A 9,686-nucleotide genomic window follows, 5' to 3' on the forward strand; every position below is an offset into this window, starting at 1 on the left:
GTACAAGACCCCTCAGGGAGTTCTGTCTATACTACCGGTGTCCTGTACAACTTTCTGCAATGATGAAATGTTCTCTGTCTGTGCCGTTCAGTATAATAGTCACTGGCCACATGTCACTACTGAGCACTTAAAATGTGGCACGTATGACCAAGGAATGGGACTTTTGATTTTCTTTTGTTTCTATTAATTTAAATGTTAATGGTCACATGTGGCTGGGGGCTGCTGTGTTGGATGGCTCAGGTCTATACTCTGGAAACATGGGAGACCAGATGAAGGGTTTATTCAAGAGCCATCTCTGGCTGTGATGTGGAAAATGAGTTACAAAGAACATGTGGGGAGACCCATGGGGAGGCTTCTGCTGTGGCCCAGGGAAGAAGGATGAGGCCTGGCCTGGGGGGGTCAGAGTGGAAACAGAGACAGAGAGAAGTGAAGAGATTTGGGAATGACCAGGGATGGAAAATGAAAAGGATCAGGGGTGGGGGAAGAGTTGGTAATTCGGCCGTGGAGGTTTCAGAACGACCCTCGAGTCTCTGGCTGACATGGTGGGATAAACAGGGGTGTTTTCCCTGAGTCAGGGGACTCTGGAGCAGGACCACATTTGGGCAAGTTTAGGAGTCCTCAGTTCTGCATGGGTCACATTGAGCATGAGTATCTTTTGAGTTGTCAAAAAGGAATTGTCAAGTAGGAGGAACTGTCAACTGGTGGAGCTCAGGGGAGAAGCATGGGTTCAAGAAGCCATGGCCTGGACGGCAGAGTCTGAGAAGAAGGAAAGGCTGAGGTCCACTCAGCATGGGCCTCCCACACTGGTGCCAGGCAGAGAGAGGTATGTCTGTAAAGGGGACAGAGGGCACAACCGGAGAGGTCGGAGGAAAGGCTGGAAGGTATTGGTGAGGGAAGCCAGGGAAAGAGATCATTTCCAGATGGGGATAGTGTATGAGCAAGCTGGGGAGAGGCCAGGCTGGCTAAAGAGAGCCACGTCTGCCAGATGTGTGTCTAAAAGTCAGCAGTGACCTAGCTCAAGGACACTCATCCAGGGGATGGTCAGTGTTTGCCTCTGTTTTCCTACGTCTGCATGGCCGTGTTGGCCAACACTTCACTTCTTTGACTGTTAGTATCTTCCCCTGAGTTAAAGTCAAACCTTGTAGGCTTGAGAAGTGGTTTAAGGTGACTTTGTATATCCCAGTCCTGGTGTGTGTTGACTTTACAGTAAGGCTGTCAGCCAGCATCTAGTTTTCTCTTTTCCAAGTTCTTAGAGGCATCAAGGTATAACTCCCATGTTGTGGAAACAGTATTGATAGCTACTCAGTCACAGTGAGGGCAGGTGCCCCACAGAGCTCCTTAATTTACCTTAATTAATGTGGATTTGCACCATTCTTATTCCCACCTAGAGTCAGATGAACTAAGAATTTCCTGTGAACTTCATGCCTGGTCCTCTTGTCTTCTGCTTTGGCATAGATGTCATCCTCCTTACTTTTCCCGACCATTTCCATCTCTATTAGAATATTTTTGAAAGGAAGAAATAAAATCCAACTCTGGTTGCCAAATGCCAAAATGGGAGAACGCTGCAAAGAATTCACTTATTCAGTGTTCCAGCTGTGTGCTAGGCACACTGTTCTAGACATTGGGGAGATGGACAATTAACAAAGAAATATGTGAAGCGTATTGTATGTCACACGTACAATAAAGGAGGAGGTTGCAGTTTTCACATAAGACAATCAGGGAGGGCCTTGCTGAGAAGATGGCATTTGAACAAAGCCTGAGGGGGGGGGAAGGAGGAGGCCACACATTGGCTGAGATGTGTCTGGGGACCAGTGTGGCTGAAGCAGATGGCCTAAACGGGGAGGAGTATGGTGGGTGGGAGCAGAATGTAAGACCACATAGAAGCCTGCAGGCCAATGCAAGCACTTTGCTTTCCCTCTGTAGGCAATCCAGAGCATCAGATGGTTTTGCTCAAAGTAGTCATGTGATGTGATATGGGCAAAAATAGCAGTACCAGTGACGCCATAACCTAGGACAGAGTTGATGGTGGTAGAAAGAGCTGGCAGGCAGTGGAAAAGATGGTCAGATTCCAGATTATTTTCTAAAGGTGGATTCGATGTGGCACAGAGGAGTCAAGGCCAGCTCCAAGAATTTGAGTTGGAGAAACAGGAAGGATGGAGTTGTCATTAAAAGCAATGGAGAAGATGATGGGAAAAGCAGGCAGGGTGAGGGAGGAAAGTCAGGAGTTTGGGTTTAGCTATATCAATCTTGAGACACCTGTTAGACACCTAATAGGAAATCTCTGGGAGGCAGTGGATACAGTGGCTCAGGCTAGAGACATAAATTAGGGAGTCATCAGCATAGAGAAGGTGTTTACAGTCTTGGGATGGAATGAGATCATCTAGAGAGTGAATGTAGATAGGGAAGACCAAGAACCCTGGATTCTCTGAGTGGCCTATTCTATTTCTCAATCTCTCTCTCTCTCTCCCTCCCTCCCTCCCTCTCATCATTCATTTTTTGTTCTTACCATGAACTGTTCTTTATTTTCTCTCACTCTACCAGCCACCACCAAGGCTTCAGCTTAATAGTCCTTAGAGTTTGGGCTACAAGAGGAGAGAAACTTAACTTCTTTCTCAGTTCTAGTACTAAAATCTCTGGGAAGGAAACCGATTTGTCTAGTCTGGGTCAGATGCTAACCCCTAAACCAGTCAGCTTTTCCAGCATGCAGGATCATGCCGTATTTACATGGCTGCCCTCTCCGTGACCAGAGGGATAGAGTGAGTGAAGCCGATCCTGAAATGGCTGGGCTTACTTATCAGACTCAGTAGGTGTCTAGTACGGGCTTTAAACACAGAGTTTAGGGCACAGGTTATTTTTTCTTGAGGGAGGACCAGCCAGCTAAATAAGGACCGTGAAATACCCATATGAGGAGTGTCTCCCACCTACAGACCATCACCATCTCATTTCACCCAGATTTCTGGGAGAAACTGATGGGACCTCCCTGATTCACGTGACCACGAGATCCTCCTCTCAGAGGCTCGCTCAGCCCAGCAATCCTCATGTTGACTTCCTTGCTGATTTGCTGAAAGTTTCCAACTTTCTCTCTCTGACTTATATGCCCAGGTGCTTCTGTCTCCACAGTCAAATAGATGCACTCTCTGATCTCTTACCAGTCCTCTGCCTTCCCATGTTGCCCTCTTTAAAACTGAATCATGTGGGCAAGCAGAGGGCAGCCTGGAATCAGGAGATGAAGACAAGACCAATGCGTGTGGAACTCACCATCTTCTCTCTTCCCTTTTCCACCTTTCCACCTCCCTTCCCCCTAAGAGGGCCAACTTCTCCCTTTTGTAACCCCTTGTTGGTGTTCCCAGGGAGAGGAGCAGAGCACAACCCAGTGCCTCGACAGGTGTTCCAGCTTCCAGCTGCGACCCAGGCCTGGCTCTCTGGTTTTCTTTTGTGAGAGCGTCTCTGCATTTCTGCAGGCTGCAGGCAAGACCTCAGAGAAAAGAACGCCATCCATCTCAGAGCCATTTTCCGTGGGGAGCACATGAAGCTAAACTGCCATGTCTGAGCGTGGGGTGCTGTATCCCTACAAACCTCTCTGGACTTCACTCCTGGAGTTGTATTTCTTCACCTACCTGCTCTTTTATTTACCACCATCAACTTCCTTTCCAGTCTTCAGACTTCCTTTACCTTTGATACTGTCATGGCCCAAAGGACATCTCTTGTCCTCTCCTTGGCTTCCCCAGCCTGGGCTTCTGAATGACAGCCCTGCATCTGTTACTTGGCCCTGCCCCACCTTCTGAAAACTTAGCAGGGAGGGTCCTCCGCCCCAAGGGGCAGCCCCAGGGACCCTCTTTGCGTCCATCTTCTCCATCTTCCCAGGGCATCTGGTGTGGCACATAGGGCAGGGACAATCCCAGCCACCCTTTTCCTTCCTGGACCCCTTCTGCTCAGCTTCTGTGATGGCAACCTTTGAACCTAGATGACTGGGGAAGAGAAAGAAGGAAAACAGAATAAAACAGACCAAGGCAGAGAGAGAAGCCCTGTTGGATCTCACGGTGGGATGTTTGGGTACTTTCCCATCTTGCCTTCTCTGGATCGTGCCCACCACTTACTTTCCTCTGAGCTCATCTCCTCTGCCTCCTTTTATTTCTAATAAGCCCGTTCCCTGCCAGTAATGCCTGCCCCAGTGTCCACCTATGGAAACCTTACCCATGGGCTGTACACACACACACTGCACAGTCCTTACTCTCCACTATACTTTCCTTTCTCGAATCACTGCTCTGCAGCAGGGGCTGTCCACGTCCAGCCTCACCCCGTCACCCCCAACAGGCATGGGAGCCCACTGCCTTGCCGAATCATAGCACAATGTGGTTCCTCTGTGCTTCACTTACCTGGCCATTAATCACCTCCTGCTGTGCCCCATCTCCGATGTGTACATTTGTGGGGTGCGTCATGACTATATTATTACATAATGCCCCATGTGTTGTCTCTTCAACCTGAATTAAGTTCTGGTGGGAGTGGAGGGGAGTGGGCCGGGGTGCCTTATCTGTCTTTGAATCCTCTGAAGCTCTTAGCTGCATCTCAAACAGGAGATACTCAATAAACGAGCCGTGATTGATGGGCTTGTTGTTGATTTTTTTCTTTAGCCCATGCTTTATTCTGCTGTCAGAAAAATCTTTCTCAAGGATTGTTCTCATTATGTAACTCATTTGGCTCCCTGGCTGTAGTTGGCAAATGTTATGAAGTGTCCACTGGGTGGGTGGTGCCTGGCGGGGGCTTTGGGATAAGAGAAGAAATAGCCCATAGAGGCCCTGTTTTTCAGAGCTCACAGGGCTGACATGCTCCAGAAATGATAAGTGGATGGCATCTGTGGATTCCGGTTATGGGGAGTCTGAGAATTACAGGTGTCCTGATCAACTCTGAGCATTCAGACTGGCTTTGGGGGCTGGAGGGACTTGAGCTGGGTCTCTAGGGTGAGGAGGTTTGGATAGGATAGAAAAAGATGAAGGAATTCCAAGCAAGGATCATCATCTCAGCATTGGTTCCCCTTAGGGGTCCCCAGGCCAATGAGAGAAGGTTGGAGACCAGTTCGATATCTAGAAATCTGGAAGTGTTAGAGATTTCAGGAAGGTCTTTGTTGCCCCTGACTAGGCAATTTGCCTAGCACAGAAATGCAGACTCTCACAAACACTGACATCGGCTGAATGCCCTCTCTGGAGAGGCAGAAGGGGTGGTTCTGGGTGTCCCTGGGTGGGGTCGCTACTGGGGCTCCCAGTCACCTGTGATGGACAGTGTCTGCTGCTGACCAGCAAGGATCCCTGTGTCAATGTCTTTGCAACAGCAGACATCCCACCTAGGGTCAGGCAGGTCCTCTGGGGTTTGGCGGGAACACCACAGGCCTCTATCACAAAATCAAGGAGGGCATGGCCTCCTAGCCCTCCCTCTGACCTATTCTAATCACATAAAAGGCTCTGAAATGTTCAAGGATGAAAAGAAACTCAGACTATCACTCCAGCTGGAACTAACTGAAGCAGGAGAAGAAAGAGGGACCTGGGGCAGGGGTGGTGGTGGTGGTAATTTTCCAGGCATCGTCCAGGGCAATGGTAGGGAAGACAGGTGTAAATCCAATTCCCGGACCTTGTCCCTCAGGCCTGCATCCACAATGACTTCTTTTTACCTTGCCATGTAACGTTCTTATTATGGTTATAGCTTTAAGTTAACAGTAATAATGCAAAGAACTCTTACATCCCTTAGCTAGAAGCCCCAACTGTTTCGGCCCCCCTCATTTGCTCGGTGTGCCCATGCTTGTGGAGGCTGCAGACCTCCTCTCTTCACCCCGCAGGACCTCAGCACGGACTTCCTGAGAACCAGGACATTCTCCTCCATAAACCCAGCATAGTGATGATACTTGGAAATTTACTGGTACCCTAACGCTATTGCTTAACCCACTGTCCATGTTCACATGCCATCCACTGCCCCCATAATGTCCTTCGAAGTTTTTCGCCTCTAGCTTCTTTTGAGTACAACCCCACCCATTTTTTATTTTTTACATAGAAATAGTGTCAAGCTCATAAAATGCTACAGAGAACACTCATGTGTATTACTATTCGCCTATGGCTGACATTTCACTCCATTTGCTTTACCATATACACGTGGTATCTATCTATCTCCCTATCTATCTATCTATCTATCTTTCAAACCACATATATAATATTATTTTTTCTAAACCATTTCAGAATAACTTGCATTCAGCATATGCCTTAACCCCTAACTACTACAGTGCATGCTTCCTAAGAGGGCCAGTCTCCTACATAACCACAGTGCAGTGATTGTCACCTGGCATGCCTCAGCACATTGTCATGCTGTGAGAGGATGTCGGGTATGCTATAAAAATTTTAAAGATCATTAACTAAATTATTTTCAAAATAAGTTCAAACCATAGTAAGTATATTCTTTCTTTTACTCTTTTTTTTAAGAGGTGGGGGGAAGAATGAACAATTTAAGTGTGCCGGAGAAGTTTAACTATAGGTTCGAGTGTGCTGTGAGATAAAAAGGATTGAAAAACATGACCATAGTGCAACTGTATACATTCTGTAAAATTAACACTGATAAGATGCTTCGTATGGAGAGGAAATTCACGAAACACAAAATTAAACATGTTAAAATAAATAATACGGTGGTTTTTAGTACGTTCACAATATTGTACAGCTAGCACCTCTATCTTGTTACAATACATTTCCATGACCCCAAAAGGAAACCCTGCACTCATTAACCAGTTTCTCCCCATTCTCCCTCCCCACAGCACCAATCTGTGTGCTGTCTCCGTGGACGTTTCGTATAAATGGAATCACACAACACGTGGCCTTCTCCGCCTGGCTCTTTTCACTGAGCGTGATGTCTTCACACATGTTGCAGAACTTTGTTCCTTTTTATGGCTGAATAATAGTCCATTGTACTATACACCACATCTTGGGGGGTTAAGAGGATACATGCCATTAGGGGACGTTATTTGCATTTGCAAGGTAAAGTCTGAAGTCCGAGTTGTGTACCCCTACACTGTATCTGATAGATGGAAACTTAGCAAGTCCCCTTTCCTACCCAACCTTCTTGAATTTAATTGTGTTTTTCTCCTGTGTGGGCCTATAAGTGTCGATCTACTAGTTTCAGATTAGAACTGAGTACATGAGATACTCATTTTTCCATTCTTGAGATACTGCACTTAGGAGAATGTTCCATCCAGGTAAACAGAAAAGATGCAAAGTCCTCCATCTTGTTGTGGATATGCTAATTCCATGGTATACACATAACCACCATTTATTAATCCATTCGTGGGTCAATGGGCACTTGGGTTGTTTCCACATCTTTGCGATTGTGAATTGAGCTGCTGTAAACACTCAAGGGCAAATGTCTTTATGGTAAAATGATTTTTTTTCCTTCTGGGTAGATATCTAGTAATGGGATTACAGGATCAAATAGAAGGTCCACTTTTAGTTCTTTGAGCAGTCTCCATACTTCTTTCCAGAAAGGCTGTACTTGTTTGCACTCCCACTAACAGTGCACAAATGTACCTTGCTCTCGGCACCCATGCCAGCATCTGCAGCTTTCAGACCTTGTGATGTGGGCTCTTCTCACTGGTGTTAGGTGATATCTCAAAGTACACCACACTTCGTTTCCATTCGTCCACTGATGGACATTTGGGTTGCTTCCACTTTTTGACTCCTGTGAATGGTGCTGCTGTGAACACATATGTACCTATGTTTGTCTGAGTTCCTGGTTTCAGTTCTTTGGGGCATATACCTAGGAGTGAAATTGCAGGGTTGGGTGGTAATTCTATGCTAAACTTTTTAAGGAACTGCCAAACCATCTTCCTTGGTGGATATTATTTTCCATTCCCACCAGCACTGTACAGGGTCTCAATTTCTCCACATCCTTGCCAAACTTTTTCTTTTAATTATAGCCGCCGTAGTGGGTGTGAATAAGTGTCTCATCATGGTTTTTATTTGCATATTAAGCATCTTTTCGATGTGCTTGCTGGCTATTTGTTTGTCTTCTCTAGGGAAATATCTATTCAACACATTTACTCATTTTTAAATTGGGTTTGTTGTCTTTCTTTCTTTCTTTCTTTTTCTTTTTCTTTTTTCTTTTTTTTTTTTGCAGTTTTTGGCTGGGGCTGGGTTTGAACCCGCCACCTCCATCATATGGGGCCGGCGCCCTACTCCTTTGAGCCACAGGCGCCACCCTGGTTTGTTGTCTTTTTATTGTTGACTTGTAGGAGTTCCTTATATAGTCTGGCGCTCAGACTGAGAATCATACCCCTAGGCCAAAAAGCCAGCACATCCTTGTCTAGTCTGTCTATCAGACCCTTATCAGACAAATGACTTGCAAATATTTTCTCCCATTCTGTAGAGTTGCCTTTTTGCTTTCTGGCTTTTAATGTTCTTTTGATGAACAAAACTTTTATTTTAATGAAGTTCAATTTATCTATTTTGCTTTTATGGCTTGTGCTTTTGGTGTCTGATGTAATACTTTTATCTCATCTGCTGCCCTCATTTCAATTTTGTCAATTGACCCATTTCTGCCCTGCGGCACAGATCCAGCCTAAGATCAGATATTGCATTAAGTTGTCATATCTCTTTAGCCGCCTTTAATTTGGAACATTTGCCCAGCCTTTCTTTGTCTTTTATGACATTGAAAGTTTTTGAAGAACACAGTCCCTCCATGTTTTTATAGTTTTCTCATTTGACGTTTGTCTGAAATTTCCTCCTGAGTAACTCCCAGCTATACCGTCACAGTAAAGCTGTCCTCCCCGGACCATCACATCTACAGGTACATGAACCCAGGTACTTTGGAGATGGTCCCTTTGACTACCTGGATAAGGCGTCTTTTAATTTCTCCACTACGTCATTACTAGAAGACCATGCAAAAGTAGTCCTGTGTCTCCACAAGGTTTCTCCTGGACTTAGGCTCTGCTGATGACTCTTACCTGACTCTCCTTCACTGTGATGGCTGCAAAATGCTGATTGTGCCACCGCAGCCCTGTCTCTCCCCTTCCAGGACAGATCCTGGCATTCTACTCTAAGCAAGAGCCCCCTTCTCTTCCTTCAATTTATTGATGCGATTCATTTTTTTTCTATGTGAATTCATGAATTCCCGATTTCCCCCCAAAGGCATCTAATTCATTACTGTATTTAATTATTTTGATGTTCAAGTTATCCCAGATCTGGCCACGGAGAGCCCCTATGAGCTGGTGTTTGTGTCCTTGCAACATGGCTCCACCTGTGTTTTGCTGTTGTTGGTGGTGGTAGTGGTGGTGGGGTGTGTGTATGTGAGTGTGTAAGCATCTCCCTAGCTTTCTGGCATAACAAGGTGTTCCTGGCTCATCTTGAGCCTGGCTTGCCCCAGCCCTGCTGTCAGGCATTTGTCCCAGGTTCTGCAGTCCCTGTTAGAGGGAATTGGTATTAGAGACAAAGACCTGGGCACCAGGTGAGCACACGCCTTTGTTAGGCCTCCTCAGTGTATGGGGCAAACAGGGGACACTGAGCTCAGGGCTTGAGATCGAGGCTGATTCCCTACCTTGCTGTGCTGCTGGAGGATGGATGGGTAGATGGATGGATGGATGAAGAGATGCATGGATGTATGGATGGATGGATGAGTGGAGGGTGGATGGATAGATGGATGGGTGGATGGATGGATGGGTAGAT

Source organism: Otolemur garnettii, unplaced genomic scaffold (assembly GCF_000181295.1).
Source record: "Otolemur garnettii isolate 467f Iridium unplaced genomic scaffold, OtoGar3 scaffold00015, whole genome shotgun sequence".
Taxonomy (NCBI): Eukaryota; Metazoa; Chordata; class Mammalia; order Primates; family Galagidae; genus Otolemur; species Otolemur garnettii.